General features: G+C 42.9%; 1 long non-coding RNA gene across 1 annotated transcript; it reads right to left on the reverse strand.

Moving 5' to 3' along the window:
- Window positions 1-1,193: 1,193 nt before the first annotated feature.
- On the reverse strand, window positions 1,194-7,693 carry LOC115948545. The gene is made up of 3 exons (XR_004082359.1): window positions 6,958-7,693; window positions 2,725-2,805; window positions 1,194-1,541 (listed from the first exon to the last, which is right to left on the reverse strand). It is a non-coding gene; the product is annotated as an uncharacterized LOC115948545 (long non-coding RNA).
- Between the last annotated feature and the right edge of the window lie 2,108 nt (window positions 7,694-9,801).

Consider the following 9,801-nt stretch of genomic DNA (forward strand, 5'->3'; position numbering starts at 1 on the left):
ACAGGAAATGGCCCTTTGCCTGATATAGCTGCCCCTTTCTGCATGAATCAAGGCAAGCTGAATGCATGGAGCCTGAACAAGTCTGCTGGCAGGCAAAGCAGCCAGGGTTCCTCACAGCTTCCTTGGCTGTTGTAGTTTATCCAGCCTGTATATTTAAAGGTCAAGTCCTGCAGAGACCAAAATTTGCCAGGACACCAGCCATAAGCAGCTACCTAGAAGTGTGCAAAATGTGTTTATAGTGGTCAAAAACCATGCCTGAGACACATGCTAAATACTGGTCACTACCAATAGATGTGATTCTGACACAAAGATGGAAAGTATAATTAAAAATTTAGCCATTTATTCAGAAGCAAAAAAAATTATTTAGTCAATTAAAATCACTTACTGAGGCATATGACATGCTCCTTGGTGCCTGACCAACTGCTGCTGTGGGCAGGGAATGGTGGGGATGTTGTTCCATGAAGACTTTCTTCCATCCAAAGGCAGAAGTACAGAAAGGATTCACAGAATAGAATGGTTTCAGTTGGAAGGAACCTTTAAAGGTCATCTGGTTCCAACCTCCCTGCCATGGACAGGGACTCCTTCCACTAGCCCAGGTTGCTCAGAGCCCCATCCAACATGGCCTTGAACAGTTCCAGGGATGGGGCAGCCACAGCTTCTCTGGGCAACCTGTGCCAGGGCCTCACAATCCTCACAGGGAAGAATTTCTTCCTAATGTCCAACCTAAACGCCTCTCTGTCAGTGTGAAGCCATTCCCCCTTGTCGTGTCACTCCAGGCCCTTTTAAATTGTCTCCCTCCATGTTTTCCATATAGGCTCCCTTCAGATGCTGGAAGGCTGCAATGAGGTCAAACAAAACTACTCAGAATCTTTTAGGTTGGAAAGCACCTTTAAGGTCATTAAGTCCAACCACAAACCATCTTACTTTGCATGGTCCATTTGTGTGTTTTCCTTTCTTTACGATGATCATGACTGCAGTAGCACTCTGAAAATGTGGACAAAGCCACCACTTATTTTGGGGTTGTCCTAGGAATTTCTACAAAGCTGTGCAAATGCTCGCACCTTTTTTATCTCAGAATTGCATCCAGGGATGACAAGCAGCAATTTCATTTAGGAAATTTTTAAAAGCATTTTAATCTTTCAGGTGATTATACCTACAGGTTTTTTACATAAGCAAGAAGAAATACAAGGAAAGCTGTAAGCACAAGGACGTGTTTTCCATGGATGATGCACATCCATCATGGCAACCTCCCTCCTGCACAGTCACCTGAAGTTTCACAACTCTGGTTCAGACTAAATACCAATGACCTGATTCATTCTTCCACTGAATTTCACTATTAATAATTGTAAAAATCACATTTAGTGCCATGACTCAGTAGGCAAAGTACCTCCTGCTCCTCCTGGCTGAAGTTTGCAGCAGCCCAGACCCACCTCCAGCAAAGGCTGTCCATAAATGGCCCCATGGCTCCATAACCAGGCTCCTGACACTCACTTTTCCCAAGGATTAATGTCTGAGCTTGCAGGGGAATTTGTCATGAGTACCTGCAACAGAGAAAGCCCCCCCATTATGTTATGCTTTGAAATAGCATCCTATACCTCCCAAAACTGAAGTCATCACAGACACATTGCAAATTCCCAATGTACAAGCTGCTGACTTTTTGGAGGGGAGCATTAAAACAAATACTAAGTGATCTGTGAGAAGTCACAAAGGAAAGCAAAGGTTTATTAATACACCTGGATGTACAGCAGTTGACTGGAAATGTTCAGGGGGCTTGGAATTAAAAAAAAAAAAACGGAATCCCTCACATTACAACCACTTTTGTAGCTCTGAGATCAAAATCATGGAAAATAAGATGAGAGACCATGTTGTTGTCAAATCTTTAATTCCTGGGAGTCCCAAGTGGCCAGCAGTACATAAAACTTCTATGAAAAATGAATTTCATTCCATGATAACTTGCATGTATTACGTAAAATATTTACTGAAGACAAATGCCATTCCATGAATAGCTGGGATGCCGTTTACTTTGAATAACAGCATGCTTATCTACTGTAAATTAACTTCTGCCCAATGAAATTACTTTTATCCCTCAGTCTATCACCCTTTTCATACATAAAGTTTATGAACACATTTCTATTTTAAAATACAACTTTCATAAGAGCCTGTACATGAAAAAGAACACTGACTGCAGCTCATTAGTTGCTCTTGACAAAGGCTCAGTGGAAGAGGAAAGCAAATACAACAGAGAGAATAAGATATCTGTGATGAAGAATCTTTAAACCTGGCCTAGGGTTGGGAGACAACCACAGAAACATTAATTAGAGCTCAAGTCTACATCCCACTGAGTTAATCTTTACATTAGTGGACCGTCCCTTAAGTGAGGTCCCATCTGCGGGTGTTTCTTAGCTATATTGAAGGGTTAGAGTTGTCTCAGCAACTTTAAAAAGCTGGATCACTGGATATAAGAAAAAAATGAATTATTCTACCACTTTCCACACACAGGCCCTTTTCTGTAAAGCTGCTATTCCTGGTATTGTATAATATCTAACATAATGACATTGGATAGTGTGTGCAATAAATTAATCTGCCTTTTTCATATACAGTTAGCAAAACTACAGCTATACATATACAAATTCCCTTTTCCTCTAACTGAACCAACAAGCTTTTTAGACAAACCACGCAATCTGCGTTTCCTGACTGTGTTGTTTCAGATTCTGACTTGCTCACCTTTTTCCCCTCTGGGCTTCTGTCTTCTCTGGTCTTACAACTTCACTGTTTCTATTCCACACATCCCTTCCAGAAGACAAACTGCAAAATCACAGGAGTGAAACTGCTGATTTTTTGAAACCACAGTTCTCAGAGAAAGATATATTATCAGCCCATTCTTGTTCTGAGCAAAGATTAACTGAGTATTAAAAAATGGTAAAATATTATAAGTAATAACAAATTGAGAATAGATCATCAAACAAAATAAGGAAAGCCCCTTTGTCAAATACTGAAGCAGCCTTTCACCTATTCCTAAGGTAGACATATGAAACAGGTCAGATGAATCACCACCTAATAGTGTCCATTTCTCTCAAGAAGTATCAAAATCAAAGACAGTTCAGAAGCTCTCTTTGATTTTAATACATATTTTCAGATTTGGGGATTAATTTCATGGTGTAGTTTGGACAGGCTTGGGGACGGTTTTTTCCTCTAGTTTTTGAAGGAAATACACCTTTTTTTATCCCACTGTCCGCTGCCCATTAGAAACCAACTGTCTTATTTCAATCAAATACAAGCATGTAGAGGAATCAGAGATGAGGAGGTTCCTATATCCAGGAATCAGTGCTCCTCCAAACAGGGATCAATGCTCCTATAGCCAGGGATCAGTGGCTAGGTGCAGCAGAGAATTCTTACTGGCATCCCCATGGGAGGATCAGCAGGGAGAACCTGCCTTGTCCATGCTCTTAAGCATTTTAAGTGGTATCTTGTCCAGGCAGTTCGCACTCTTTAGACTGGAAGGATTATATAATATATATATATATAATAATATATATAATATAATGATTTCACTAAATAGGTGATACAAGGAGGCTACATAACTCCAACTGATCCTGGAAGCTGGTGCTCCTAAAATGAAGGAGATGTTTCACACCTGTTCTTTGGCAGCCCTTCCTCCTCAGGAGCTCCTGAAATGCTTACACTCCTTAGAAGATGTGAACCTCCTCCCCCTAGGAGAGTCTCTAAAGCAGATCACCAAAAATCAATCCGAAATTAATTAACTTCTCCTATGAGGACAGGCCTAGATAGTTGGGGTTGTTCAGCCTGGAGAAGGCTCCAGGGAGACCTTATGTGGCCTTTCAATATGCACAGGAGACAAGATGGAGACAATTGATAAGTGCCTGGAGTGACAGGATGAGTGGGAATGGCTTCACACTGACAGAGGCAAGGTTTAGATTAAGTATGAGGAAGAAATTCTTTACTGTGAGGGTGGTGAGGCCCAGGCACAGAAGCTGTGGCCTGCCCATCTCTGGAACTGTTCAAAGCTAGGGTGGATGGGGCTCTGAGCAACCTGGGCTAGTGGAAGGTGTCCCTGCCCATGACAGGAGGTTGGAATGAGATGAGCCTTTAATGCCCCATCCAACTGAAACCATTCTCTGATGCTGTGATCTGTGAGCCCATGAAGAGAGAGCTGATAACATTCCCGAACCTGGGAATTGAGAACAAAGCCCTGAAGCCCCACAGGGACTCTGATTTCCTGGCAGGACTGGGGTGCACAAGGAGTGAGCTGCACACACCAGTTCCTGTGCTTGACAGGGCCTGGGGGCCTGGCACCTGCTCCCAGCACCTGGCCCAGCAGGGCCCCCTACACCCACTCAGGAATCCTGGCCAACCCCACAGCGGGAAGCCACTGGGAACAGGGAAGGGGGTGGAGCACTACACGGCCAGGGAGAAGCAAGGAGCCACCACTGGCACAGGACAGGGAACAGCTAACAGCCAGTCTGGTGCAGGCTGGGTGTGGGAACACATCTGCAGCAATAAGAGGTTTGCAAAACAACCTCTGGGAAGAAAGCAGGGAACTGGGTTTATTGAGTCTAGAGGAGAAGGCTGGAAATAGGTCAAGACATGACAGTGCAGTTGCAGTACACGAGAGGTTGCTGTTAAGGGACACAGCGATTACACTGCTGGAAGGACAGAGATAAGATCTAACCAACTTAATTTCCAGGAAAGAAAAGAAGACAGGAGAAAAGAACAAGAGCAGATGTTGCAAAAACTTTCTCTGCATAAGCCAGAGCTGGAAAATATTATCTGGGAGGTTGTGAAACCCCCTGCACCAGAAGTTAACAAGACATCACCATGCTCTCTCAGTAGAGGATGGACTGCTGAGCTATTCCCCAAGCTAGCCTTTGGAAAGCAAAAATCCATCTACCCTTTTCAAAAATAAACTAAAAACCACCCATGCATGTCACATGGATCATTAAACACATGGGTGATGAGTAAAAAGTTTTGTATTTGGATAACAAAGCTACTATAGATTTACAAATCCTGATTTCAATGCAGGCATTCAAATTCAAAACATTATTTGGATAGAAAACTTTGATCTTTCCTCTCAAAGAAACCTGCAGTCGTTGAGCAGGTAAATGCTGCCAAGACCTTTTAGTGCTATTTCTGTCCCATGGCACCTTCTTCCTGCAATCAACCTTTCTCCTCTGTTATATTCTGCTCCCATGTAGAGAAACAGCAGCCATTTTATATTCTGTGGAGCACTTTTATTCCTGTTGAAATGTCTGTGAGCTGGGCCAGTGTCACAGCAAGATCACAGAGTCATCTCTCCACCATCTGATGATATAGGGCCATAAGATACCTCAGGCACTGGAAGAAAACCTAGACTATATGGTTCTTTTGGGATCCACTGCAGAGAATACTCCCAAGACAGAGAGGCATTCTGACTTCAGTCCATCAGGAGTAATTAAGGCCACTAGGACTCCATTGTAATGGAGTACCTAAAGGACATAGAATTAGGGGGTTTTTGAGTTGATGAATGGGTATCTAAGCTAGGCAGAAACAATCTAGGCAGATTCCCATAGGGCATATATGTAGAAAGGGTTTTGATGGGAATTCTGACCTGACTGAGAATCAGCTGGTTGACCCCGGAGAAAAGCTTGACCTGTTTGCTCCAGTGAGAAGAGCTGGAGCCAGGATTCACCCCATCCTTACTCAGCATCAGTGACAGCACCTCAGCAGGAAACCAGCCCCTGAATGAAATGTGCTCACTGTGAGACCTGCCAGGAAGGCATTCCAGCACCAGAGGTGAGATAAAGGCACAGATATTCAAGCCACTGTGGGGACTCCTGCAGAGAGTATGAGGCACAACCCCCAAATCACAGAGAACAATGTGACAATGCTCCAGGACACAGGGGTAGCAGGGGTTGGATGTGAGCACCCTACTAAGATGATGGGCCTCATATGGTTTTTCTGAGAATCACTAACAAGGGAGGGGGAGGTCCTAGGAATGGAAGATCAACCATCTACTTATGGTTGTGACTAGGTACCTTTTAAACAATCTTTTGGTCTTTGTTTCTTTATTCTCTGATTCCTTGGGGACTTCAATTCATGTGTCTCAGGAGGTGTGAAAATGTCAGAAGAGTCTGTGACAATGCTTGTTGACCACAGGACAAGAATGTGGCCCCTACCAGAGCCACTTTACCCCCTGAGCCTCCACAGCAATGCAGCAAGTTTTTTGCTGAGGCAGAAACTCCACTCTTTTTATAGGGTCATTCTGCTTTTATGTTTTATTCATAGGATTATTCTTGTGCTGTTCTTAACTAAATGCAAAGACAACTGAAAATATCACACAGTGTGAATCACAAAAACCACTCTTTTTGTGTTTTAAGGACAAAAGTTCAATTCATTAAAAATGTGCCTTTGCTCACAGGAAACAATCCTGCTTCAGTCTGCCCTTCCAACAACAGCATCAGAACTCCAAACAAACAATGCTTCCCCACCCTGTGTGCATGACTGTATTTCTGTGCAAACTCACATCCATCATTATAATCCCTCCTATGGAAAGGTTGCTTTTTTGAGAACTGAGGGGTGTGCACAGGGAATCCTCTCTCAGTATACAACAGGCCAGCATCATGGAGGTGATTCAAGAATATGTGCTCATTTTTCTATTATGAGATTGGTTATCTAATTACAGGACTCATGTTATGTAAGATTAGGGCCTCCAGGAAAGCCACCATGGGTGGCTAAAATCCCAGAGATTTTATTTTTTTTAAAAAGTTGAATCTACAATAAAATGGTGGACGTTTCTTAAACATTCTGACAGAAAGCCTTAACAGTAATCCAATGCCCAAAACAAAAACTACCTGAGGGACAAAAAGGGAAGTTGCTCTCTAAACCTGCTGGTGTGACAACAACCGACATAGAAGAGCGGGCACAGCAAACAGAATGGTGTTTGGGCTCACGTTCTCTCACCTGGATGCAGCCAGGAATCAGCATCAGGAACAGCTTCCCCTGAGGGGGCACTACACATCCAGGCTTGGAGATCTCCACCTCCAGGACTTGTACAAAGACACTGAACAGAGAGGGAAGCACATTTCAGCTTTGTTTATCCTCCTCTGCAAAAACTAAGATGATGAAGAATTACTGTGTTTATCCTGTTAAAAGCTACACTACTATGTGTAATGCTGTCCACCAAGACAACCGGAACAAAAAATCCCAAACACAAATCTGGAATGCAAGGAGAATTTGGGATTTCTGAACTTTTAAGGGCTTGATTTCACAGTTACTGAAGAGGACCTTAATACAAACTAAGGACTTCTGTGTGCAATTTTTTAATGAACAAGGGATCCTCTTTATTGGCAAATGGGACAGATTAATTTGTGGGCTGGATTTTGTGTCTAGCCAGCAAGAGGAAGATAAGTGAAGGGCTGCCCTGAGTCATGACTACTGACCTACACCACAAGCAACAATGCTTAAATGGACATTATTATATGAGGACCTCAGCTAGGAAGAAGTGACTTCCTGGCACCGTGGTTTCTGAGTGCAGAGGGATGGGCAGAATGGGGTTGGGGCAGAGGCAGCTGTTCTGAGCACGGGGGAAAGCTGCTGAGTGTCATCCTCCCACTTGCCTGCACTCACTCAGGTGCTGCAGCTGCCTGCATGGGGAAACGCCTGCACACGTGCAGCTCCTACACAGCCACATCTCCCTTTCAGCTGAAACTAGAGGAATATTTGGCAAGCCCCTTGAAGGCAGCATTCTGCTTTCATTTCTGCTCTCCATGCTCAGTTTTGTAGAGGTCCCAACTATTTCAGCATGTCTGGACTAGAATAAGAGTACCTGCAGTGGTGTGACTTTGTCCATATTCCACTTTACAGTAATTTATTTCTAGATTCATACCTGGAGCAGAAAGCCTGAAGAAATGACCACAGGGTGAGGGGCCTACCTGAATGTGAAAGAAACAGAAAACCACAATGAAGTGTTCTAGATGTTCTGGTAGTGAGTGGATTGGTTTGTTCAGAATAATTTCTACAGAAGCCCTTGAGTGTCACCCCTCCCCCCACCCAGCCCAACTGAAGTTATTGCCATCAACACCCATATATAAAAGTACAGAGGAAGACTCTGATGAAGTTCTTGCTTTAGCATTTCCAAATGGAGTAGAAGTATTTTAAGAGTCCCAGTAACGTTCTCCAGGACTTCTCTAAGGGGAAAAGCAGACAATGCTCATTATGCTGGATCCTCTCTCTTTAGGCTTTTTCTCACTGCTAAGGAAGGAAGGGAAACATCAGTGTGTGAGGTGCAGGTAAGGCTAAGACCCCAATCCAGCAATTACCTCCACAGGGATGTGTAAAGTACCATGGGCTGGGCAACAATTTACTGCAGCATGAGGGCTTTGCTTCAGATTTGCAAAGGGATTTAGCTGCAACAGAAGAATCACAGAAGGATTCAGGAAAAAATCCAGCTTTTTGCAGAGTTCAGAATCCCACAACATGGAAATGGAATGCACTGCAATAAACCAAGAACTGCCTCCCAAAGGCTCCCTGGGAGCTGCAACTGGGGATTTCAGTCTGGGAAAGGCACCTGCCAGGAACAGGCAACTTGAAGTATCCTTTGCATGGAGCATCTCAGAGCAGAAAAAGGATAAGCCCAAAAATTTCCTTGAAATTGTAACTGAGCTTGGAATTGCCTATATTGGCTGCTGTAAAAGAACACCTGTTTGGAAATGTTTGCATAACCAGTTCTCATTAAGATTTTCCAAAATTTGTGTGTGGATATATCAATGTTGTGATCCTGGACTACCAAAAATTAAAACTTTGGATGATGGAGAAAAGGCAAAGCCCACTAAAAGCTTTCTTACCTTCCTCTTTGTCTGACTACTCATTCCCCCAGGACACATTTTTTTTCTCCATAATGTCTTTCTGCCCTTTTGGAGGCATCTTAATAGTATGAAGCACTGGGGTTTTTCAACCTGCTTTTGTTTTTTTGGATCCTTGTTTACAGGTATTGCCTTGTGTTTCCTGGGTATCTTTTGTGAATCCTCCTCAGGTAGCCCATGGACCTCCTGATATGTGTGGACTCCAGGCCAGAAATTACTGCAGTAATTTTGTTCAGTAAAAATACACTGCTGACCTTCAGTGTAAAGTACCAAAAATATCCTCATTAATGTTCTTGCTCATAAACCACCCTTTCCCTCCACTATAGATGTTCCAAAAAAACCCCTTTAAATTCAAGTTTGTGTTATTTACCTGCACAGACACTTCCATATAAATCTCTGTATATTAATCAGGTGGGAATAGGGCTTAAGAAGCCATATATTCAACAGGAAGAAAAGAATGTGATGTTAGACTGCATAACATATATCAAATGCAATTTTTGCAAGTTTGGCTGAGGGAAATCCTCCTAAAAATGTAAGAGCTTACTACTGTCCCACTGAGAATTCCATCATGAGTTGCCAAATGCTACTGGTGAGCAGGAAACAGGGTGCTTTAACCACAGTATGTATCATTAAAGGCTGGTAACTGCATCAGAGACTATAACCCCTTTAGCATAGCTCCTTTTTTCCCCCCAATATTTATTCAAAGGAGCTTCTTGCTTGTGAAAGGAATCCATATTTTATTAATCCCAAATAAAAGGATTTTAATGGAATTGGACTAACTTTTAAGCTATTCCTTCTGTCTTTTGAAAAATAGCATACAAGCAAAAAGATGTGAAGTTTTAAGTCATGTTTTGCTGCAGTTGTTCATGTGAAATCTTGAGCAGGAAATACATTGTGGGAATTTCTTTCTTCAGTTTGTAGCTATGCTTTGAGCAGTACTTTG

Source organism: Geospiza fortis, unplaced genomic scaffold (genome assembly GCF_000277835.1).
Source record: "Geospiza fortis unplaced genomic scaffold, GeoFor_1.0 scaffold164, whole genome shotgun sequence".
Taxonomy (NCBI): domain Eukaryota; kingdom Metazoa; phylum Chordata; class Aves; order Passeriformes; family Thraupidae; genus Geospiza; species Geospiza fortis.